The sequence below is a fragment of the Malania oleifera genome, chromosome 3 (assembly GCF_029873635.1).
Source record: "Malania oleifera isolate guangnan ecotype guangnan chromosome 3, ASM2987363v1, whole genome shotgun sequence".
NCBI classification, from domain to species: Eukaryota; Viridiplantae; Streptophyta; class Magnoliopsida; order Santalales; family Ximeniaceae; genus Malania; species Malania oleifera.
The window spans coordinates 14,181,628-14,208,745 of NC_080419.1; the positions used below are offsets into that span (position 1 = coordinate 14,181,628).

Sequence of the window (27,118 nt, forward strand, 5' to 3'; positions counted from 1 at the left end):
TAAGGCCCCTGATATTCCAAGTAGAGATCTTCATTGGATAGAATGTCCAATGGGGGCCAGGACCCCCCCTTCCTGATTGGTTAAGCAGACACCCCTCCTTTCTTTGCTACTTTTCTATTTTTCACTATAGTAAATCCATCTTCCTTCATATCCTTACAGGCTTGGTTTAGTTTTTTCTTTGGAGTACCTCCTTTAGGACCACCACACACCACCTCCTTGCATTCATGTTGGTTAGTTCCTATAACATGTAGGATAGGAACTTCTAGAAGACAGAAGTCTCCTTGAGCACACCCACCCGTTTCATCAATTGCGAAACCCATCTTCAATTCTTCAACCTGCGAGTGCTGAACTTTGCCGTACTAGCATATGCCCGCAATTTACAGCCTCTATATCATCAACAAGTTCGCGGGTTGATCTTCTACAAGGTAGAATGTGAAAATTCTGGTTCATATTATCCTACGAATAATATTTTCCTTCGCATCAGATAGTCATAATTCCTGTTTTCATTGGTGATGCATATCGATCTAACAACATTCTTTTCCTTTTTTGAGAAAAATCAATGACTATGGTTCGGCGGGGCGCATGGACACGAATGATAGCTTACGATTGGCGAGCTTGTGGCACTCGATGCACGCAATCTCACAGCAGCTATCGCCGCTCGTCAGTTGCACCGGCATCGAACTCCTTAAAGCCGATAATTTTGATCTCCACTGCTTCTAGTCTCTCACTGGTAATGCATACAAAATCTTAATTTTTGTCCACCCGCGTGATTGCCGAGAAAATTGGGAGAATTAATAGAATTTTGAAATTTATGTTGTTTATTGTTTTGGGTATTGCATTGTGAACAATTCAACTTAATCAAGTAGCATAGATCATTTCTTTTTAGGCCCTTGGTTTGTTTACTGAGAAAAATGAGATTAAATTTCAGTTTAGGTTTGGTTTTAGATAGGTTATGGTATTATTGTTTTGTTTGTTTATTTTGATGGAAGAAAAATTAAGGAAAGCAAGATATGAAATTTTTATCTTTCGAGGGGAGCTTATTTAATCTCTCATCTATTATATGCGGATGACTTGCTTTTTTTTGCTAATGAGTAAAGGATATCTGTGAAAATGCTTTTGAAGACGTTGGATTTGTATGAAAGTTGGCCAGACCAATTAATCAACAAGGAGAAATCAGCTCTTTTTTTGTCCAACAAGATCAATATTTTCAAAAGAAGGGGGCTATTACACTTGACGGGTTTTGCGGAAGGAAATTTTCCAACGATGTACCTTGGGGTACCTTTGATTTCTGGTCGCCTTACTGTTAGATTGCTTTATCCGTTGCTCTAAAAAATTCGAAATAAGGTGGCGAGTTGGAAGATGAGGTTGCTGTCTCAGGGAGGTCGTCTCATCCTATTCGACATGTTTTATCATGCACGGCGACACATAGGCTAGTGGTTCTCTCAGTTCCTTTGGTGGTGATCAGAAATATTAATTTCATTCTCTCTTCTTTTCTCTGGGGAGAGAAATGATAGGGCGAAAATGAAATGGTGTGCTTGGTCAAAGGTTTGCAATCCCCTAGATGAAGGGGGTTTTGGCATAAAGGATTTTAATGATGTTCAAAGATCTTTTCACATGAAGTTTGCTTGGAGACTGACATAGTAGTTAAAAGCACGCCTCCTAGGAGCAAGGCGCAGTGAAGCGAAGAGGCTTGCGCCCCAAACCGAGTGAGGCGAGGCGACTTGCAAGAGGCGACGCTAGGTGAGACGAGGCGTAGTGGGGTGACAGGGGCAGTGAGTCGAGCCTTGTGAATTTTTAGTCATTTAAGGGAGCGAAATAGCTACATCCAGACCCATAGCCCTCATTCGACTCAAACGAACAGAGCCCTAGCCTATTTCAGCCCTTCGTGAGTTTGTCTTGCACATTTGAACCAGCAGGAGCCTTCACGACACTTCGAACCAGCAGCGTGAGCTTGTCTACGAGCCTTCGAACTAGCCGGAAGCCTTCATGACTTCGTCTTTGAAGCTTCGAACCAGGATCGTGAGTTTGTCTTCGACATTTTGAAGAAGCACGACCCTTCGCGACTTCGTTTCGAACCAGCAGAAGCCCTCACGAGTTCATTTGCCTGCCTTCAAACCACCCGTGAGTTTGTCACGTCGTCTTCGACATTTCGAACCAGCAGCGAGCTCGTCTTTGAGCCTTCGAACCTTCGTAAGTCTTCTTCTTCTTCTTCTTCTTCTTCTGCTTGTTGCATGTTGTGTGCTACTGATTGTTGCCTACCGCTTCTCTTTTTCTTCTTCTTCTTCTTCTTCTTCTTCTTCTTCTTCTTATTTATATGTAAGCTTATAAATTAAATATTTAGTTTAATTAATGTAAGCTTATAAATTGTAACTAATACATAATATTTATTTTTTTACTGAAATTTACCTATTGTTTTTTAATTTGTAATATTTAGTTTAATTAATGTAAGTTTATAAATTATAACTAATACATAATATTTATTCTTTTTATTGAAATTTAGCTATTGTTTTTTAATTTTTTTGGAAATGCATTATGTAAGTCTTAAATTTTAAATGGGTTATTGCCTAATTTGCATGAAATATATGATACATTGTTTTTAAAATTGTAATATTACTAGATATTCTTATGTTCATAGATCAATTACCCCAAATAGACATTTTACACCATTTTAATAATTGGTGAGGCGCACGCCTTCGCCTCGCACCTCAGCTCACCTTGCTCCTCTGACTACTATGGAGACTGATGACGATAGATCATCTTTGGACCTGTCTCCTTAAGGCTAAATACGTTAAATCAGGTCACATGACTTTAATTAATTATACTCCTACGGGCTCTCGATTTTGGAAGACAATCTTAAAGATCTTTCCAAAGGTTTATGAGAATGTTTATGTGAAGGTTAGAGAAGGAAAAACTTTTTTTTTGTTTGATAAGTGGTTGAATAGTGGTCCCCTTGCGGAGTGTTCTCATGAGCACGAATCGGGGCCTGATGTGTTTATTTGGAAGCCTTATATAGATGAAAAATTTTCAACTGCCTCGACTTGGGAGGTGATAAGAATTAAAAGGGAGTAATACCAGTGGATGGAGTGGGTCTGGCATAAACTTCTTCCCAAGAAAGTATCAATGTGTATGTGGAAAGTCATGTTCCAATGTATTCTTGTAGATGAGAGAGTTCGGAAACTGGGAATTGATATGGTCTCATGTTGCAATTGTTGCATGGATAAAAAGGAGGAATCCCTCAATCATGTTCTGAGTATGGGTTCCATCGCAAGTATGGTTTGGAAGAACAATGGAGGGTGAAAATTAGTAGATGGTTTAGATGTGCCAAAAAATCAACCCAAAAAGGTACGATCATCAATTTGTTACCTACTATAATTTCTTGGAGACTTTGGCTCAGACGTTGTAAAGCCCGCATGGAAGATAAGTATGAGTTGCAGAAGGCAGTTTGGTTATCGGTGAGGTTTTGGCTTGCTAAAATTGCAAAAGGCGTGAAAGGTTCTCTGCCTTCTATTGATAAGAATTTATTGGAAGAGTTCCAAGTGAAAATGATAACACCAAAGGTTAGAACTCCTCAAAAAGTAGTATGGGAAAAACCTCCTGTAGGGTGTTTGAAACTAAATATTGATAGCTCTTATAGAGGAAATTCAAGTTTTTGTGGTGGTGGTGGTATCATTTGCAACTCTTCGGGTAATATTAAGGTCATTTTCTCTGAAAAATTTGAGTTAGGTACTAATAATGGAGTGGAGTTGCAGACTTTTACTAATGGTGTTCGGCTTTGTAAAGAATTGAGATTATCAAAATATTTGTATTGAAAGCGACTCGGAATTGGTGATGGGATAGATCACATCTGAAGTTTGCTTTTCTTGGTACTTATGGGACTTTTGAGAATTGTTAGAGGAGGAGCTACAAGGCCTTCAGTTCTCTATAAAGCACCTATTTAGAGAAGGTAATTACATGGCGTATTACTTGGCTCGTCAAGGTGAGGGAGGTAACATGAGGAGATATTTTGTAAGTGATGTGCTGCCAAGTAAAATGAGAAGTCTAATTCGTATGGATAAGATGAGTATTCCAAGCCTTCATTTTTAAATGTCATCATTTGGTTCTCCTATGTTTTCCTCAGGTTTTTGTTTTATAGGTGTTAGGAATGGAGGAGCCCATGGGTGGGCTTGATACACATGGGTGAACACCAACTTGACCCAAAAGCTTAAGCTATTTGGGTCTTGGGTCCATCCATGTATATAACCACCTATCATCCACTTTAATTTTCCAATGTGGGACAAGCTCACAAGTGAAATTCTCAACAATCTCTCCCTCACTTGTGAGTTCCAGCTGCTCCCCTTTGAACGGAAACCGTCTCCATTCTGGGACAATTCTCCAGCAATTGCTTAAGTAGGCCTTACCACTAGCGCCTTACGTGCGTCAGATTGCATTCCACGTGCTTCCGAACCAATCCTACCTCTCACGTCTTGACCTTATTTGGATCTATCTGCAGCCTAGATGATCCTTATTAGCCTCAGCCACACACTTGGTCCTCCAATTGTTAGCACGTCAGGAGAATTAGCTTCCCGTCTCGACTTTTACGATGTCGCTCACCCAGAGTTACAAACTGTCGGCTCTGATACCACTTGTTAGGAACCTGTGAGCATCCAGAAAGATGTGACATCAAAAATTTAACGTGGTTCGGTCAATATCAACCTACGTCCATAGAACACACACCAAATATTCACTATTTCGCCGAAAGATTACAATTCTCACTCTCTCTCTCCCTCTCTTCCTCCTCTTTTTCCTCTCTGCTCTCTGAGCTTCTCACTTATACATATCTTGTATTCCTCAGCCCTCTATTTATAGGGCTGATATTTAAATCACAATTTAAACATAATCTGTGACAACCCGAATAATAATGAGATTTAAATAATAAAGAGGAAGGGAAATGAAAACAGTAATAGAAGGAGGAAGTCGACTTCGTCGATGAACGCATTGCACTTTGGAAGGAATAACCGAAGGAAATTATTAGGGTCTCGTCGACGAACACAGGGGATTCGTCGACGAGGGTATAAGAGGACCTCGTCGATGAAGACAAGATTCGTCAACGAAAAGATACTGAGAGAGGGTTTTGGGAAGTCTGAAATTCATCGACGAAGGTGCAAGTTCATCGACGAACTTTCTACAAGACTCGTCGACGAGGTGACGTGTCTCGTCGACAAATCTAGTCCTATAAATATCCAAAACCCGGATTTAAACATCAAAATTAGGAAAAATCTCACTCCCTCTCTCTCTCTCCCTTTGGCTCCCTCCTCTTCTCCCTTCGATTTTGAGCTGGATTTTTGCCGGATCAATGATATGAAGCCACCACGACGCTCCTGGAGGAGTCTCTGCATATCTGCCGGAGCGGATCGTCGGTGGAACCCCGTTGAAAATCATCCCTGAGTTGAGGTGAGATTTTTTAAGCCAAATTTAGTCTTATGGTAGTTATAGGAAATTATATACACGTGAAAATACTGAAATTTAGTACTGAGAGTTTTCATTTTCAGGGTATTGATTAGGAAATCCTACGGGTGTGAGACCACAATTTATAGGGGCTTTTCTCAGTAGCCAGGTAAGGGAATAAATAAAAGCTGTTATTTTTCATGCAAATTATTATTATGTAAGAGTAAACTTATTTTCAGGAAAGCATGTATTATATTTGTATGTTACAAAGGAAATGCACGTTTGGGAAAATATTGCTATTATGTTGAAATGTATATATATATGTATGAGATGCCAGAAATTATGACTTTAGAATATAATGTATGGCTTTATACAACAAATGTGTGGCATGAATATTACTTTACGTGAAGTGTATTACGATATGACTTTGTTACGAATGAAGCATGTTTTCAGGAATATGAAATGTTATAGTACAAATGATGTTGAAAATACATGATAATTGATTTATTTTAAGAATGATATATATGAAATGATTTCGGCGCGAGGTCGTATATATATATATATATATATATAAAATGATTTCGGCGCGAGGCCGTATTTATGAAATGTTCGGTGCGAGGCCGTATATATGAAATGTTCAGTGCGAGGCCGTATTTATGAAATGTTCGGCACGAGGCCATATTTATGAAATGATTTCGGTGCGAGGCCGTATTTATGAAATTATGAAAGATTCTATATTATTATGTAGTATATGTTATCAGAACCCAGATGTTAGTTTAGTTCAGTTCAGAAGCACGGTACCGTAGCTTATAGATCAGATATCTATGATCAGATTGGTGCTAACCACCCCACGAGGGGGTGGGAGATGGATAGTCGATATGGATTTCAGTAGAGTGTGGACATCCACCTGGCAGTCCGAACTAGGGTGTGGCATGCCCATCGTACTTACAGACATTTTTGATTCAGCAGTGTTTGGCTAGCCATTGTCGGGTCCCGCCTTCGGGCTGCACAACCCGTCATAGGGGGTAATACATGACATCAGCTGACTATTCATCCTGGGTATGTTTTCGGTATTACTAGTTATAACAGATGTTTTATGTACGATATGATTTATTAGCAAATATAAAAGTATATGTTAGAAAAGGTGTATTCCCAATAGGAGGGGGGGTGAATTAGAAATTTTAAACTTTTCTCCTAGGTTAAGTCAGAAGTCAATATGATTTGGTAACCTAGGGTCTTTTTTACACAATTCCAAATATGCTGATAAATAAGATACGTGAAATTTAAATCAAGCACATCATTCATACTATAACAAATACGTGCGGTAAATATAAAGTGCTGAAATGTAAATAGACACACGATATGTTATTGGGGTTTGGCCAACTGTGCCTACGTCCCCACCTCTAGCTCGCAAGCCAGAGGATTCCACTAATAACTCACTTAAGGGTGGAGCGACACCGATTACATCCAGGTCAAATTAACACAGAGCTGACCTCAACCTTTACCAGGTCAATTAGCGGGGCTGACCTCAACTTACACGCCTTAATAGGACGATGCACCTAGCTTTCCAAATCGATTTTAAGCCCATCCGGGACTATTCCAAGGTTAGTCTCCCTCTTCAGGCCCGTGCTTGGAAATACAACAGATGTGTATTACTATCAAATGTTACAGTGATTGTGCTTTCGTGTAAAGCAGATATGTACCCAAATACGCGCAATAACATACACTACAATATGATTCAATATGTAGGCTCAGTGTGGTCAAAATAGTTCAACTCTCAGATATATTTTCTATCAGTGTAATGTGTACGTGAGAGTGCAAACCTATATGATCTTTGTATCACTAGATATTCAATCTAAATGCTCAAAAAAAGATACTAGTAAGACAATATATATATTTCAATGAGCAGGTTTTCTCAATCATATAATGTTCCAGTAATATATATATGTTCGGTTTGCAAAAGATATTCAATCTTTGTATTCAGCAAAGGATATGTGAGTTGATGAATATTGCAACAAAGATTTTATCACACAAACAAATATCCTTTCAAATGTTTTTCAAGATAAAAGCACAATAGATATTTGAAAATGTTTGAGAAGGTTTTGCAATCCAAAACAAATACAAACTTCTTGAGACATTGCAATGAGTGTGCAATACTCAGAAGTTTTATAAAAGCCTTCTTAGGAGAGACTTATTAACAAAGTCTCCTAAGAATACTAAGGTTTAGCTCTCAATAAAATTAGATCAATCAAACAAGGTGAGAGCAAACCTATGAAAACAAACACTCAATCCACTAACAAATGATGTAGGCACTAATAAACGATAAGCATAAGTGAATGAGGCTAAAAAATGAGTAGTATAGGCTTTTAGGTTTTCAGAGGATTCTCCCCTAATCAAAGTAGTTAATCATTTCTAATTTTCTCAAATGATCTCATATATATAGGTATAGGAGAAAATATGACCGTTGGGGACCTATTGGGCATTATTAAGAAAGTTTAATGATGTTTCAAATATTTTAACCCTGTTTAAAAAATATTTAACTGTGATAAAAATCAGGGCAACCCGAGAGGTTCAGTCGACCAGAATAGGTTCGGTCGACCAAGTCTCATATGGTTCGGTCAATAAGGGAACTTTTGAACTGAGGGCTGAGTCAACCAAGAGAGGCCGATTTCTCAATTTTTTGAGGTTTGGTCGACCAAGCCATTTTGAACTAGTTGGTTCGATAGACCAGACCGCTGGGATTTCTCCCGAGGACTCTCGGTCGACCAGGTAGTTGAAGTTCATTTCTGTCTCGGTCGACGAGATGGTCAAACTTTGACCCCAGGGGGTTTCGGTCGACCAGGGCTTCTTGAACTACCTGGTTCGGTTGACCAGATGGTCAAAATGTTGACTAGAGAGGGTTTCGGTCGATCAGGGCTTTTTGACCTATTCAGGTTCCTTCGACCAGGACCTTGGTCAATCAGTTGACCTAGGGAGGTTTCGGTCGACCAGGTCAAAATGAACTGACTTGGCTGATCAACCAAAAGTGCACCAAGTGTGCATTTTGGTCCCGTTTTGAAGCATACAAGCCCTATTCAAGTGCCTAACAAGTATGTGTAAAAATGTGTGTGTCTTAGGGTCACTTGGGGTCCAAAGTTAAGACATCCAAAAAGTCCAGTGTCGGTCGACCGAAGGGTAAACCCTAAGGTCTTTCGAAGGTCATTTCTCACTCACGGTTTGTTTGAGCTTACGTATTTATCATGCATGTGATGTGTGTGAGCTTATTACAAAACAGAGCCCTAATGACTATTATAGACCAATTTAGTGAAATATATTACAACATTGAATATAAATTGGTCTTCAGGCTTTGCTTGCTCTGTGCCCATCTTGATCTTAACAGTCTTAGTTCCTGCACAAAACCTCAAACACTCATTAGTTGCAATAAGTATTTGTCATAATCAAAATCGGGCGTGACCAATGAGGTCAACAGTATATGATTATTCAGTACGATGTGATGAATGTTTATAGAAATATGAAATGTACTGTATATGTATAAATGTTTTAAATATTCATGTTGCCACACAGCTGTATTTAGTTTATTTTCCTTTACTAAGAAGTGTCTCACCCTCGAACATTAAATGATTTTCAGGGAACCCAGAGAGACCGACAGGTCAAGGCCGCCGCTGAGTGAGTTGAGCTTCCCTATTAGAAGGGTAAGTGTTGTACTAGGATTAGGAGATTTTTGTTGTATGGTCCTAGGTTTATTTTGATATTTTTGGAGATTTTATATAAACACGGTATTATGGAATTATAGTAGACTCTGGTATTATGTATTTTATGACTTTGAGAATGTGATTTATATTTACTGTTGCTTAGGTTTTCGCTATGATTGACAGGTGTCCCCGTTACCCACTGGTTCGGGTAGACTTTTTCTATTTATTGTATTTCATTTTATATTAAGATTTTTGAGGTCATTACAGTTTGGTATCAGAGCCTTTGATACTAGGTTCTATAGACTCTGGAGTACAGCAGTAATAATACCAGAGTATAGGATAAGGGAATTTAAGGTTTGGTTTTGTAGTCTAGATGCAGGACTTCCATGGCGGTTTGTGTGATTTTTTTGGGTTGACGATTTCTGGAAATTCATGGTAAACTATCGTCGGGTTGGGTATCTAGGTTGCAGGATTGAACCTTAAATTTGGATCAGGAGAGATGAATTAATTAGGAGAAAATATTATATAAGTTGGATGATATGTATAAAGAAGGGGATTCTAAGTTAAGTTACTTGTTTTCAGGATGGACTCTAGTGGCAACAGTGCCCACACTAGTAGGAGTGAGGGTGCTGGACCCTCAGGCACTGCGGGTTGTGATTCAGATGCAGTCCTACGCAGTGTGGCACAACAAGTTATGGCAGAAATTGTCAGGAGTTCGAGGGAACAAGGTGGTCCATCTGCAGGCCATGGTAGCTCGATAGAGAAGTTCATAAAGATGAATCCTTCAGCTTTCTCAGGAGGAATAGATCATGTAGTCGCTGAAAGCTGGGTGCAGGAGATTGAGAAAATATTTGCAGTGCTGCTGTGCTCAAAGGGGCAGAGAGTGCTATTTGCTACCTACAAACTGACTGAGGAGGTTGAGAGATGGTGGTCGGCAATGAGACTTTTAGAGCAGTAGAGGACAGTACCTATGGAGATGACGTGGGAGCGGTTTAAGGAAACATTCTTTGACTGGTATTTTCCAGCCTCGTCCAAGGAAGCTAAAATTGAGGAGTTCCTGAATCTGAAGCAGGGACAGCAGACCATATAGCAATACGCGGCGAGGTTTATTGAATTATCTCGCTTCACCCCGTACATTATACTAGATGAAGCAAATAAGGTAAGAAAGTTTGAGAGAAACCTGAGGAGAGAAATTTATAAGCAGGTATCGATATTGAAGTTGTAGGATTTTGTTGAGCTAGTGGATAGAGCCACTATAGCGGAGATTGGGGAACAGTTGGAGACTGAGGAGTAGAGGCAGAAGAAGAGATCCACACCTTCCGATTCCCAGCAGGGAGTCGGCCGTGCTTCGTGGAAGAGAGGTGGCTATTAAAGAGACCAGAGACAGGAGACCGGGAATCGCGATTTCCAGGGTGTGCATCCACCTCCAGCTTGCCCATCTTGTGGGAAGAGACACCTGGGGGAGTGTTATGCCAGGCGAGGTGTCTGCTACAGTTGCGGGGAGCCAGGATATATGATGAGGGAGTGTCCAACACATATTGGTGCTGCTCCTGCTCGTAGACCTGCTCAAGGAGGCTACCAGGCGCCATGTGGAGGCCGTAGAGGAATATGGCCCTAGCCAGGGTTTTCGCTTTGACATCGGGCGACACTAAGGCGGCCGGAAACGTGGTGACTGGTACGGTTAATATGTTTTCATTTAAAGTTATTGCACTTTTTGATTCTGGTGCCACACATTCGTTTGTGTCCTTGGGGTGTGTTAAATTGTGTGGGGTTGAAACACAATCATTAGATGTCGGGTTATTAGCGGCTACACCGACTGGGTCAGCGATGAGATGTAGTAGGGTACTCTGTGGTTGTGCAGTTGATGTTCAGGGGAAGATTCTATCTGTTGAGTTGGTGGTGCTGGATATGCACGGGTTTGACGTCATCTTCGGTATGGATTGGCTAGCAACTAATTCTGCTATTATAGACTGTCGTGCTAGAGAAGTGATATTTAGACCCCCAGGGAAACTAGAATTCAGATTTACAAGGTCACGAGTGCAATCTTTACCTCAGATGGTCTTAGTTGTTCAGGCGAGGAGACTACTCTAGAATGGCTGTCAAGGATTCGTGGCTTTTATAAAGGAAATGTCAGAAAATGAATTGAAGCTTATCAATATGCATGTGGTGAAAGAATTTACGGATGTGTTCCCAAATGAATTACCAGGTTTGCCGCCTGATCGTGAAGTAGATTTCCCTATTGATCTACTTCTAGGTACAACGCTGAGCTCTAAAGCACCGTACCGAATGGCGCCAGCAGAATTGGCAGAACTAAAAGATCAGTTGCAGGATTTGCTTGATAAGGGCTTCATACGACCTAGTGTATCTTCGTGGGGAGCTCCAGTGCTATTTGTGAAAAAGAATGACAGGTCTATGAGGATGTGTATAGATTACAGGGAGATTAATAAAGTGACTATCAAGAACAAGTATCCTCTACCCCGTATCAATGATTTATTTGACCAGCTCCAGGGTACACGGGTTATACTCTAAAATTGATCTCAGGTCAAGCTACCATCAGGTAAAGGTGAGAGCAGAAGATGTATCAAAGACGACCTTCAGGACCAGATATGGGCATTACGAGTTTCTTGTTATGCCATTTGGTCTGACGAATGCTCCTACGATATTTATGGACTTGATGAATCGGATCTTCCATCCATTTTTAGACCAGTTTGTTGTTGTTTTCATTGATGATGTACTGGTTTATTCGAGGAGCTATGAGGAGCAAAAGATACATTTGAGGTAGGTTTTGCAGATGCTCAGGGAAAAGAAGTTGTATGCCAAGTTCAGCAAATGTGACTTCTGGCTCGAGAAAGTTGTGTTTTTTGGGCATGTTATCTTAGGAGATGGAAATTCTGTAGATCCTAATAAGATTGAGGCGGTAGTGAATTGGGCTAGATCGAGGAACGTCCGGGAGATCAGGAGTTTCTTGGCGTTAGCCGGATATTACCGTCGTTTTGTCGAGGGGTTCTCAACTTTACTAGGGCCTTTGACACGACTGACTAAAAAGAATGCCAGATTTGAATGGGACGACAGCTGTGAGCAAAGTTTCCAGGAATTGAAGTAGAGGCTAGTCACAACGCCAGTATTAGTCATCTCATCAGGGGGTGAGGGCTATACTATCTACAGTGATGCATCCTTGAAAGGACTTAGCTGTATATTGATGCAGCATGGTAGAGTGGTGGCATATGCGTCCAAACAATTGAAATACTATGAAAAGAACTATCCTACCCACGATCTTGAATTGGTTGCAGTGGTACACGCATTGAAAATTTGGAGGCATTACCTGTACGACGAGTAGTGCGAGATTTTTTCTGACCATAAAAGCTTAAAGTCTTTCTTCACCCAGAAGGAATTGAATATGAAGCAGAGAAGGTGGTTAGAGTTGATTAAGGATTTTTACTGTACTATCAATTACCACCCGGGGAAAGCAAACGTGGTAGCTGATGCGCTGAGCAGGAAGTTTGGGGCATCAGCGTTGGCAGCTATGGAGATCCAGCGCCCGATCATGATGGATCTAGAGAGACTCGGCATTGACTTGATAGAGAGTAATACTCCAGTATGTATCGCCAGCCTAGTGGTACAGCCTACTCTGTAGGAAAAATTAAAACTGCCCAGAAAGAAGATGCAGAATTGGTAAAGGTAATGGACAGAGTGCAGAGTGGTCAGAGAGAGGAATTCTGCATTTCAGATGACCGAGCTTTGCGGTTCCGTTCTAGACTGTGTGTTCCTGCTGATGCTGACATTAGGAGGACTATCTTAGGGGAGGCTCATAGATCCTTGTATACAGTTCATCTCGTCAGTACAAAAATGTATAGGGATCTGTGAGAGTTTTATTGGTGGAGTGGTATGAAGAGAGAGATTGCCGAGTATGTAGCCTAGTGTTTGATATGCCAGAAGGTAAAAGCTGAGCACCAGAGGTCAGCAGGTCAGTTGCAGCCGTTATTTATCCCAGAATGGAAGTGGGATCATATATCCATGGACTTCGTTTCAGGGCTGCCGTCGACATCGCATGGCCAGAATGCAATTTGGGTGATAATAGACCGGTTGACTAAGTTTGCCCATTTCCTCCCTATCAAGATCAGCTATCCTTTCAGCCGATTGGTAGAGATTTACATTCAGGAGATAGTTCGTTCTCATGGAGTGTCATTATCCATAGTGTCAGATCGAGACTCGCGTTTCACGTCACGGTTCTGGAGAAGCTTACAGAAAGTTTTAGGGTCTCAGCTATTGTTTAGTACGACATTCCATCCTCAATCAGACGGGCAGACTGAGAGGACAATACATATACTAGAAGATATGCTCTGAGCGTGTGTATTAGATTTTGGGGGTAGTTGGACTCAGTTCATGCCGCTGATAGAGTTCGCATATAATAACAGTTACCAGTCCAATATTGGCATGACACCATTTGAAGCACTGTACGGTAGGAGATGTCGATCTCCTTTGTATTGGGATGAGATGGGTAAGAGGCGAGTTGTGAGGCCAGAGCTGGTACAGCAGGCGTACGATAAAGTTCGACTTATAAGGGATAGAATCAGTGCAACTCAGAGCTGACAGAAAAGTTATGCCGACAATCTCCGCAGGAATTTGGAGTTCGATGTGAGTGATCACGTATTTTTAAATATAGCTCCATTAAAGGGAGTTATGAGGTTTGGTAGGAAGGGTAAACTTAACCCTAGGTTTATCGGTCCATTTGAGATTTTAGAGAAAGTGGGGCTGGTGGCCTATAGGCTAACTTTACCACCTACACTATCCAAGATGCACGACGTATTCCACGTATCTATGTTGAGGAAGTACATCTCAGATCCTTCTCATATTATCAGCTACGGTGAGTTAGAGCTCAGTGATTCGATAGTTTATGAGGACATACCAATGTAGATTCTAGACAGGATGGAACAGAAACTACGTAATAAGAAGATTCCTGTGGTAAAAGTTCTATGGAGGAATCACGCAGTAGAAGAGGCTTCTTAGGAACTTGAGGAATAGATCAGACAGAAGTATCCACAATTATTCCAAGAAGTCCATACGTAATTAAGAAATGTGAGTAAATATGTAATGTTTCTTTCGCAGGTATATGTAATGTCTTAGGTAGTATAAGGTATTTTAGTTTGGGAGAAATTTTCTTTGGTATATGTAATCTCCCAAGACTTGAAATGTAACCACGATGCCATAAGTGAGGGTAAGTAATAAAATAAGTAGACCATTTTGCCTATTAAGAGATAATGAATTATATGAATAGTAAATTTTGAGGACGAAATTTTATAAGGAGGGGAGAATGTGACAACCTAAATAATAATGGGATTTAAATAATAAAGAGGAAGGGAAATGGAAATAGTAACAGAAGGAGGAAGTCGACTTTGTCGATGAACACGAAACATTTGTTGACGACATTGCACTTTGGAAGGAATAACTGAGGGAAATCATCAGGGTCTCGTCGACGAACACAGGGGATTCGTCGACAAGGGTATAAGAGGACCTCGTCGACAAAGACAAGATTCGTCGACGAGAAGATACCGAGAGAGGGTTTTGGGGAAGTTTGAAATTCGTCGACGAAGGTGCAAGTTCGTCGACGAACTTTCTACAGGACTCGTCGATGAGGTGACGTGTCTCGTCGACGAATCCAGTCCTATAAATATCAAAAACCCAGATTTAAACATCAAAATTAGAAAAAATCTCACTCCCTCTCTCTCCCTTCGGCTCCCTCCTCTTCTCCCTTCAATTTTGGGTCGGATTTTCACCGGATCGATGATCTAAAGCCACCACGACGCTCCTAAAGAAGTTCTTTGCATATCTACCGGAGCGGATCGTCAATGGAACCCCGTTGAAAATCATTCCTGAGTTGAGGCAAGACTTTTTAAGCCAAATTTTGTCTTGCAGTAGTTATAGGAAATGATATACACGTGAAAATACTAAAGTTTAGTACTGAGAGTTTTCATTTTCAGGGTATTGATTAGGAAATCCTACGGGTGTGAGACCAGAATTTATAGAGGCTTTTCTTAGTAGTTAGGTAAGTGAATAAACTAAAGCAGTTATTTTTCATACAAATTATTATTATGTAAGAGTAAACTTATTTTCAGGAAAGCATGTATTATATCTGTATGTTATAAATGAAATGCACGTTTGGGAAAATACTGCTATTATGTTGAAATGTATGTGTATATATATATATATATGTATGAGATGCCAAAAATTATGACTTTTAGAATACAATGTATGGCTTTATACAGCAAATGTGTGGCATGAATATTACTTTACGTGAAGTGTATTACAATATGACTTTGTTACGAATGAAGCATGTTTTCAAGAATATGAAATGTTACAGTACAAATGATGTTGAAAATACATGATAATTGATTTATTTTTGAAATGATATATATGAAATGATTTCGGCGCGAGACCGTATATATATATATATATATATATATATATATATGAAATGATTTTGGCACGAGACCGTATTTATGATATGTTCGACGCGAGGCCATATATATGAAATGTTCAGTGCGAGGTCGTATTTATGAAATATTTGGCGCGAGGCTGTATTTATGAAATGTTCGGCGTGAGGCCGTGTTTATGAAATGATTTCGGTGCGAGACCGTATTTATGAAATTATGAAAGATGCTATATTATCATGTAGTATATGTTATCAGAACTCAGATGTTAGTTTAGTTTAGTTCAGGAGTACGGTACTGTAGCTTATAGATTAGATATCTGTGATCAGATTGGTGCTAACCACCCCACGAGGGGGTGGGAGATGAATAGTCGATGTGGCTTTCAGTAGAGTGTGGACGTCCACCTGAAAGTCCGGACCAGGGTGTGGCGGGTCCATCGTGCTTACAAATATTTTTTACTCGGCAATGGTCGGCCAGCCATTGTCGGGTCCCGCCTTCGGGCTGCACAACCCGTCATGGGGGGTAATACATGACATCAGCTGACTATTCATCCTAGTATGTTTTCAGTATTACCGGTTACAAATGTTTTATGTACGATATGATTTATTAGCAAATATAAAAGTATATGATTATTCAGTACGATGTGATGAACGTTTACAAAAATATGAAATGTACTATATATGTATAAGCGCTTTAAATATTCATGTTGCCACACAGCTGTATTTAGTTTATTTTCTGTTACTGAAAAGTGTCTTACCCCCGAACATTAAATGATTTTCAGGAAACCTAGAGAGACCGGCTGGTCAGGGGCGCCACTGAGTGAGTTGAGCTTCCCTACTAGAAGGGTAAGCGTTGTATTAGGATCAAGAGATTTTTGTTGTATGATCCTAGGTTTATTTTGGAAACACAGTATTATGGAATTATAGTAGACTCTGGTATTATGTATTCTATGGCTTTGAGAATGTGATTTATATTTACTGCTACTTAGGTTTCCGCTGTGATTGACAAGTGTCCCCTTTACCCATGGGTTCGGGTTGACTTTTTTATTTATTATATTTCATTTTATATTAAGATTTTTAAGGTCGTTACATAATCAATCATAAATGGGAAGTTAAAATGGAGAGATAAAATGGAGATAAATGCACTGCGTTTCCAACTCAGCTCCAGATCTCCTGGCTGACTCCTGGCTCCAGCTACAACAATATAGTGGAGAGGTAAAATGGAGATAAATGAACCGCGTTTCCAACTCAGCTCCAGCTCTCCTAGCTGTCTCTTGGGTCCAGCTACAACAATCTCCCACTTGGAGATAGAGATGTCTCCTCAACTAGTCTCATGAATAAATGATGTGCTCAAAAAATGTCTTCAGGCATGAAGACCAACTGAAGTTGAACACAACTTCAGCTTCTCTATAGTCACCACCTTCCTGTCTGCTCGATTCCTGCGGACTAATCTGATGGCTATTAGCTTCACAACTGGTGTAAAGATGCTGATGTAGTCAATCCCTTCCTTCTGCTCGAAGTCTTTGACTACTAACCGAGGCTTTTACCCTCTGGAGTCGTCATGCTCCTCTTCGATTCTGTACACTCACTTGTTGTGAAGGCCTTTGGGCAACTCAGCTAGTTCCCACTTTTTGTTGGAGGTGAGGGACTTCAACTCATCCTTCATCGCAAGCTCCAACTTGCTCATATCTGCCACCTGACATGCTTCATCATAGCATTCGGGCTCTCCTCCATCTGTAGGAAGTAAGTAATCAATATCCCTTCTGTTTGATACATGAAACTGAGTAGATCTCCTAAGCTTCGGAGTAGGAGACAGTGGTGCGACAATCTGCTCCACTGGTTCCTCCACCTGAGGATTCTTGGCGTCTTGCTATTGTGTCCCGATACATTCTGAGTGGACTAGTTCTAGTCTCTTTTTCTTTGGGGCATGGGTGTTTATCTGGAAACTAACCCTCTTCTGTTTCCCGATTATACAATCCTCACACATGTCAATCTGTACTGACTGCAAATCACTCAAATTTTCTTTTGAGTGCATTACCCTAAGTCCCTTTTCGCTCATATGACCGAGTCGTTGGTATCAGATGTTGTTGTCATCATTTCTTGCAGCAATTGAAATAGACATGGAGGCATTGGAGGTTAGAAAAAGTGTTCCACTTTTCTTACCTTACACAATCGTTAGTACACCCTTTGAAACTTTCCATTCATTACCAATGAATTTCGTCGCGTATCCCTTATCTGCCAGATGACCAACTGAGATCAAATTCTTTCTCAGGTCTGAAATATATCTGACATCCTTCAGCTTCCGTACTGACCCATTTATATTGATTTTCACGACTCCTTTGCCAGTTATGTTGCAAGGTTGATCGTTGCCAAGACACACCTTACCAAAACTGCCTGGTGTATACTCCTCTAGGCAATCTCTACAGCAAGTGGCATGAAATGAGGCTCCGGAGTCTAAGACCCAAGACTCCTGCTTGCTCTCCAAAGAGCAGATCAACATCTCATCATTTTCGGAAGCAATATTTGCTTTTGTCTTTGCCCTCGTTTCGTATTCTTTCTTTTTACTTCTGCACTGATTCTTGTAATGACTAGTTTTTCCACAATTCTAGCACTCATTAACTTTTGTGCTCTGGGAACCCGTGTCTTAAGTACCTTTGGGATTTCTGGATTTAGACCGCCTGGGCCTAGATCTTCCATGGTTGTTTGATTGTCCATGTCTGTTTCCTCTACCTTGACTTTCCATGTTCAAGGCTGAACTCGAAGTGGAGCCATGATTCGACTGTATTCTGATTTCTTTTGTCAAAATCATGCTGATGACCTCATCGTATACAAATTTCGATTTTCCTGCGGAGCTACTAATGGCAGTAACGACACCATTCCAACTTTCAGGTAACTGACTGAGAATCAGTTGGACCCGAATCTCATTATCAACGTTTATCCAATAGCGAGTTGATCAGACCAAACTCATTGAAGTTATTCAAATACCTGCTGAAACTTCACATGCTTAAACCCCCCTAGACATGCTCATCGTAAATAGTCTTTTCATGAGATGTACCTTGTTTGCGGACTGAAGGCCCTACTCGTACATCTTAGAGTAGATATCAATCAGAGACTTGGGTGGATGATATATACCTGATATGAAAGCCCAAGATTCGACAACGTCATTCTAAATGGCTCGAGGGCTTCTATCAAGCAAATCCCACTCGTCTCGTTCAGATGCTGAACCTTACCTTTCAACGGTCAAATGGAATTCCTTCCCAACAAATAATTTCTATTGCAATCTTCCAGAACAACGAAATTGTATTATTGAACATTTTTCCCCCCCCCCCCCCATTTTTGAGCTCTTTCATTCGAATCCTAATTCGCTACGTATAGAGATAGAATTAGCTCAAATGGATAGCGCGGTTGGATCCAGAATGATCAAAAACATTAGAAATGTTTCAAGTCGCTTGAAAAACGGACCCAAAACGACTCCGAAAAGATCAGTCAAAGTAATGGTCAAACCTATCAAACTTGGTCAACTCTGCTGATGTAGCATGATGATGTGGCAGGCTGACGTGGTAGTGTACCTGCTGACGTGGCACAATGTTGTGGCAGCTGACGTGACAAGTGCTGATGTGGCAGTGGGGTCCATCTGTTGACGTGTCACCCCCAGCTGAAGTGGCACCTCGGTTCTGGATCGCCGGTTCGGGTCAGATACGAATTCGCAAACCGGGTCCTGGGTTGATCCGGTCTGAGTCAGCATCTGGGTTGGGTCGAGTGTGTATCAGGTTGGGTTGAGACTGTTCGGGTGAGGAAGACGCGTGCAACGGCGTGCGGCGCATGAGGAGCTGGTCACTAGTGCGTGACTGACGCGTGGCGAGACGTCTTGCTCCAGCAAGGCGCGTGAGGCTTCCTATGGACTCCGTTCGAGCTCCGTCTTGCACCTTTCTCTTTGTCTCGGTGAGCTGAATATGATGGTGGCCTCAAAACTTAGTTTTGATCCACTAGACAGAGCTCTGATTTCGGGATCACTTCCGATCTTGCTTTTCTGCTCCAACCGGTCTCTGATACCACTTGTTAGGAACGGAGGAGCCCATGGGTGGGCTTGATACACATGGGTGAACACAAACTTGACCCAAAAGCTCAAGCTATTTGGGTCTTGGGTCCATCCATGTATATAAGCACCTATCATCCACTTTAATTTTTCAATGTGCTACAAGCTCACAGGTGGAATTCTCAACAACAGGTAATTGCCATCAGTTTGCAGGTATTTTGTTTTTGTTTGTGTTTGTTTTGTTTTGATTCATATGCTCTTGTTTAGTTTGCTTTAGTTGAATTTTGGTACGGGTTTTGTTAGCCTTGAATTGGTTTTGTAATCATGGTTTTCCTTCGTCATAAGTGAGGGTTATCAATAAATTTTGGGTTTTCATAAAAAAGAAAAAAAGTAAGTAGATGTGCCAGCTATCTGCAGAGATGTTCTCCGGTATTCTCACCTACTCTCTCTTTCTTCTGCACTGTTTACAGCGGATTGGTTTTTCCGTATAAGAGAAGACTGAGATTAAGTATTGAATTGTATTCATGCATGTTGGAGGATGGATTTTGATTTATATCTGTCCAATGCTATGTGCGGAAAGAATGAAAATCATTTGAATTTTTTTTCTTGAAGCTGGAGAGCCCTCAACAATTTTTTCATTGTTGTTTCTCAATCCCTCTTAGGCATTCAGTGTTAATCTTGGGGTGTAACACATGATAATTTATGTTTACTGTGTGGTAGAACTTAAAATAATTTGATTTTATTTGCTTGATGTTGGACGGTGAACCAATTTTCTCGTTGGTTGTTTCTCTATGGCCTTTCAGGTATCATCTAAGATTGGATTGGTAAATGTATTTGTGAATGTTTTGTTATTAAACATTCCTCCCCTTTCCCTACAATGTGGGGATCACAGCCTGGTTTGAATCTTAGGTTTTCCTATTATATTGCGGAGTCTCGGGCTTGTTCAGATGGGGAAGGACAATTTCATTATACGTTTAGTTTTTCGAAATAACTACAAAACTGCCACCTTTTTTTTTAAATTTCAAACATTTCTGTAGAAAACTTTGAAAACATCATTCACAGGTTTCTAACATGATTCAGGCTGCTAAACGAGATGAAGATGGTACTGAGGAAGGTCACCGGAAACCCCACAAATTATTTCCTGGTGTGCTCTGAAAAGACAATGTGAACTGGGTTTCTTGAAGTGGGGGTTTCAAAAGCCCAGATCCTTATGGCTCTACTAGGCTTGGCATTGCATTTGATGATGAAGGAAAAGCTCACAAAGACTACTACTTGGGGTTCAAATGCTTGGTTAAGAAGCACCTGAGATGGTGATGAAGATGAGGATGCATAAAGCTAGTAAACGAAGAGGTCCCATCTGATTTGTCCAGGAGCAAAGTAGCCCAGTTAAAAGAAAGTCATGCAGCAAAAGAAACATATGTTGGGGCAGGGGAGGGGTAACCTTTTTCTTTTCTTTTTTCTCTGTAGAGAGGAAATTCAAGCAGTGAGGAAAATTTTCTTCTGGTAAACTTGTGCAGTGATGCAATACTAGTAGCCTTTTTCTGTTGGCAGCCCTTGTATGTGATGGAAACTGGAGTCAACCGCATTTCGTGGGATGGCTGGGTACACCAGTTTGATCTGTGCATGTTTCTTATTAGTACTTTCGGGGTATTTCCCTATTCTTCAAAAGGTTCTATCCTTCTACGCTCCAATCTCAATTCTGTGGAAAGCTTTCAACGGTTTCCTCATGAAACATCAGTGTGCATATGGTTACTCGTCTCTTTATTCTTCTCCATATACTGCTATATGGAACCTTTTGCAGCATCATAATGTAGTAAAAGTTGTGGTGGGTCCAAGTCCCTCAGCTATTTAATTGATATCCAATTGAATTCTTAACATGGCAAGAGAGGTGGCTGCTTGCGTGATGGTGTTAATGCGTAAAGCTCTTCAGTTTTAGGATGATCTGTGTTCCACGAAGGATGAGGACCTCCCAATGTTCTTCCAATTTGAACAAATGTTTGATTCTGAGGTAGTCAAGTCAAATGTGTTCGTTGTTGTTTGTTTTGACTATGATGATATTCTTCAATTTTCTATTCAACATTTGTCTTTTCAATCTGTGTAAAGTAATTTTGTCTTGTGATTGTTTTATACAGTTTTTACTGCTTACCAATTTTGCAAATCAGCTAGACCTTGTTCATCCTCCGATTGATATTGTTTTATGATTTCTGAATATTTTACATTTTCTTAAATACTTGGCTGTAATTGCATATTTAATTGATACCCTAACCTAAATTTTATTTTGTACTCAATAGTTCTTTATTTCTTAGTGTGTGGGAGATGTTTTGAATTTGAATTTGAATTTGAATTTGTATATATTTGAATAAAATATAATATAAAATTGTATTATTTTTTATTCAAATATATATAAATCTAAATTCAATACCGCCACAATTGGATATTCGCAGATGTAAATAATGATTTGGAGAAACAACACTTAGAGCTTCCATAGACTTCTCCTAATGCCCTAGTTTCATCAAAATATGTAAAAATTCAAATCTAAAGACTCCAAATCAATACTTCTAATTCAATGCACCAATGTAGGAGCATCAATTTCAAACTTCAGATTTAGATTTAAACAAATTTTAATATGATTTTATACATTACATTTTATTCAAATTCAATATAACTTGAAATCCAAAGTCCTTCCAAATATAAAGTAACATCAAAATTTTATGAGATGAGAATTTATGTGGCATCCACCCATTATGGAAGGTTAATACAATCAATTTCATAGAGATGAAAGGTAATTTCATGCATTTAAATGGAATTAGAGGGAATAATGAAATATCCAAATGCATTGTTTTTATTTTATTTATCCTTCTGCTAGGTTCACATCAAAGCAAACAGATCACAACCACACTGAAAATAAAAGTAAATTGTGGATATTATTACAAGAACTTGACAAAAAGAAAAAAAAAAGTTGCATAATTATAGCAAGATCTTTCACAAGCAACGTGAGATCCCATAGTATGCTGGGATTGATTTGAAAGCTCAATTAATTCCAAGATCTCATGGCGCTTGTAAACAAAATCTTATGATTCAAAAGAGAGAAAAAAAAAAAAAGACCGAGAAGAAACTTATTATTACTTTTTTTTGATAACCTGAAACTCCTATCTAGCATGCCTAGGTGACATCAAATTCGGGGAGATAGAGTGAAAACGGTGTCGTCCGCTTATTGGCGTATCCTTGATAATTTGCCAATTTTTAAACATACTAGGTGAGTTTCAGCGACTTGTCAAAAGCAAAGACCTTCTCCTTATCCTTTAGCTTCAAGCAAAAATTTTTGTAGTTGTAATCTCCTAGAACAAGCGAACCATCCACCATTGATGCCAAGAACTTCAAGACCGCGGTGAAAATCATTTTTTGGATTTTCACTCCCTAAAACAAATAGCAGATGAGCACGGACTTTGAATTTCTTGGAGTTTATATAGAGCTAGATTTGAAGTCATATTTATTATTATTATTATTATTATTATTATTATTATTATTATTATTGTGAATTTCCATAATTATTGCATACCATGTTTAGCTTTGCAATTTCCTATTTGTCATCACAGTGTACAAATATTTCTACTTTAAGCCGTTACAACCCAAGAAAAGCTTGAATGCCCATAAATGTTCTCAAATTTTAGAAGATTTTTACAAAAATGTATTTACTACCATTAACTGGCTCTTGTCAATATTCATAAATTAAAGATCTTTTTGATGTTGAACAAATGCATTTTTTCCAAGTATATGCATACTTTATTTTACTTCTACAACCGTGTTAAAATATTTTCCTTTTACCGAGTTTTGGATCTTAAAATTGAGATCTTAAATTTGAATTTTTGTGAATTTTTAAAATAAATTATTTTGAAATTATTATAAATTTTTCTAAATTCACACAAATATAAATTTAATACCTGAAATCCGAACTCTAAATACATCCTCAATATCTAAATTATAAGTAATAAGATGGGAATTAGAAAGGGAAAGTTAAAATAAACCTTTAACAATTAACATTCATCGGACACAATTCATCAACCAATTATAATTATTAGACTACTAAACTTACCTTAATTAAGCAAAATATCTTATTCTTATCCCATTCAATGAATATTTCTATTCTAAATTAATAACATCAAAATTCCATTTAAAATTTGAAAAATATTAGGGAAAAGCATTAAGAAAAACCATTTTTTTTTCATGTTTGTAAATCTTTGAACACGGATTTAATTTTACATGTAATTAATATTTGGTCTTTATAACTTTAATCATGTCTAAACAACTTATCAAATTTAATAATATCTAATACAGAAAGAACATATATAGGAAAATATATTTTTTTCTTTTCTCAAATTAAATTTTTACCTAAACAGAGCTCAAATAAATTTTTATATATAAAAATATTTGAATTTTGGGGGGTTGATTTGATTTAAAAGCAATATAGAGCACATATCTAGAAAAGACCATTAATTATTTTACCAAGAAGAAGAAGTTATCTTTGGTAATCACACTTTCACATTTTCATATGACTAAACTAATTAGGCTTTTGATTAGTAACATGGATCCAAAACAGGCAAACTAAATTTTTGATTCCCTCAAATTAATTTGTTTCAAAATTTTTCTTCTTTCTTTCCATGCAATACTTTATTTTATTTCTACAACAGTCTTACAACATTTTCCTTTTACTGAGTTTGGATCTTAAATTTGAGTTTATGTAGATTTTTTCAAAAAGTATCTTAAAATTGTAATAAAATTTGTCTAAATTTACACGGGTCTAAATTTAATACCTGAAATCCATACTCTATACACATCCTCAATAAAAGAGATTACTCGGCCCATTTCCGTATCGCTCATAACATATATAATAACTTGGGTATCCTTTTCAAATGCCTAAACCATTTTTGCATATAAATTATAAGCAATTATTTCAAAAGCTTTCTAGTCGATATTTATATATATTTTTGTGCAAACTATTCTAAAGTGATCCGCACAAAACTAAATTCCCATGCAATAGGAAAATAATTATTTATAATATATATATTACATTCTTATATGAGATGCATTTTACTCCCACGCTATTCTATTGTGTGAACAATTGATAAGATTTTTTTTTTTTTGTGAAGTCCATTAAATTGAACTACAAAATAGTAAGGTGGGAATTAGAAAGGGAAAGTTAAAATAAACCTATAACAATTAACAATCATCAGACACAATTCATTAACCAATTATAATTATTAGACTACTAAACTTACCTTAATTAAGCAAAAAATCTTATTGTTACCCCATCCAATGAATATTTCTGTTCTAAATTAATAATATCAACATTCCATTTAAAACTTGAAAAATATTAGGGAAAAGCATTAAGAAAAAACAGTTTTTTTTTTCATGTTTGTAAATCCTTGAACAAGGATTTAATTTTACATGTAATTATTATTTGGACTTTATAATTTTAATCATATCTAAATAACTTTTCAAATTTAATAATGTCTAATATAGAAAGAACATATAAAGAAAAAATATATTTTTCTCTTCTCAAAAAAATCTTTACCTAAACGAGGTCAAGTTAATTTTTAAATATAAAAAAATATTAAATTTCGTGGGCTTGATTTTGATTTAAAAGTAATATCGAACACATATCTAGAAAACATCGTTAATAATTTCACGAAGAAGAAGTTGTATTTGGTAATCACACTTTCACATTTTCATTGGAATAAGAAAATCATGACCGTCAACTGTAAACTAATTTGGCCTCTGATTAGTAAAGTGAGTCCAAAAAATAAGAATTGTCAAGAAAACTAAATTTTTGATTCCCTCAAATTAATTTCTTTCAAAATTTTTCAACCTCAGGGTTTTAATATATATTATATCAAAGCTCTTACCTATGAAGTTGTATGCATTATTCTTTCATTATAACAAGTTAAATTAATTTATCCTATGGGGAAACATTAATTCATTTATTGCAAGAATGAAATGGAGTAGCCTTGCCCCCACGGGCATGGCGTGGTGGAAAAGCATCAGCAAGTAAGAAAGAGCATGTTAGGTGGTCTAAAGCCTTCTCAACCCCAAAAGCTAGCTCATGGGGTGAGGCTTTCCCTTACACTTAAGCCTCTTCCACAACCGATATGGGACAAACCCTAACAATCTCCCCCTCACACATCAGGGTCTCTCTCGGCAAGGCAACCATCGGGGTCTCCCCCGGTATGGCATACTAGGGAGAATGTTGGTGAACCAGGCTCCGATACTAGTGTTAGGTGGTCTAGGGACTTCTCAACCCCAAAAGTTAGCTCATGGGGTTGAGAAGGCTCTAGACCACCTAACAGAGCATCAACGGTTCAATTTCAGGTAGATATACTTACAGAGCCAGCAGTACCTGTGGATGGTGAGAGTTTACTCTCTAAGCCAATGATGGTGGATGGTGAGAGTTTATTTTGTGAGCCAGCGGAGAGCGTGGATGGTGAGAGTTCTCTATGAGCTAGCGAGGACCGTGGATGGTAATGGAGATGTGTTTCAAGGGTCAGGTTGGCCGAACTTCCAAATGATGCTTAGAAGCCGTGTTCGCATTCTGAACTTTGCCTTGATCAGCGGGACCTGGGGGTGTAGGACACTGATCCATACGTTTGGTGCCACACCAGGTAGTCCGAAGGGCTCGTTGGTGGCTAGAGTTCCTATGTTTTTTTAAAAAATGGAGTAGCCACAAATTAATATTTGTATTTTTATAAATTCGTCATATTATTTTTCATTCTACCCCACCCTCAATTTATTCCATTCAAACATTATAAACTACATCAATTTAAAGTAACTTTATTCATTTTATTGGTGCACTGCGAAATTGTAATTTACTTGGAAACCTTTCTATCCTGCATCGGATTGTGTCACGATATGTGTTCCACATAAGGTGAATACCTTTAGATGCCCTTTCATTTTAAGTAAAATATTTAATTCTAAGCTAGTTCTATAAAATTAAATGTGCTCGTTGTTGTTTGATTTGATTGTGTTTCTCTTTAATTTTCTGTTCAAATTTGTTCTTGTTATTTGTGGCTCTTATACTCTAAGAAAAGAATAAAGAAGGAAAAACATGAAGGAGGTAGCACAGCAGACTCGTCGACGAGGAGATAGCAAAGGCTCGTCGACGAAGGCTCTAAATTTCATCGACGAGTAATTATCGAGAACAGGTGATTTCAGATTTTGGGATTTGTCGGTGAAAGCCCTGTGTTCGTCAATAAGAGACACTTAGGCTGCGAGCAGTTTTTTAGAATTTTTGAATTTTGAATGTTGGGTGGTTGGGAAAACGGGGGGACCTCCGAGAAACTTTTATATATGTTATTCTGGGCATATATGAGAGAAGGTTGATCATTTTGAGAAGTGTATTGTGTACATCTTGATTTCTTAGTGAAAAATTTGTGTGCCATTTCTTCCGTGGATGTAGGCTTTGTCGAACCACATTAAATCTTTGTGTTGTCATTCTGATTGTGTATTTTTATTCACTTGTTGTTTTATTTTTGCTGTGCATCGTCA

General features: G+C 38.6%; 1 long non-coding RNA gene across 1 annotated transcript; it reads left to right on the forward strand.

Moving 5' to 3' along the window:
• Positions 1–555: 555 nt before the first annotated feature.
• LOC131150193 (uncharacterized) lies at positions 556–21,761 on the forward strand. Its single transcript, XR_009135489.1, has 4 exons — positions 556–730; positions 9,053–9,116; positions 16,326–16,389; positions 20,660–21,761. It is a non-coding gene; the product is annotated as an uncharacterized LOC131150193 (long non-coding RNA).
• Positions 21,762–27,118: the final 5,357 nt, after the last annotated feature.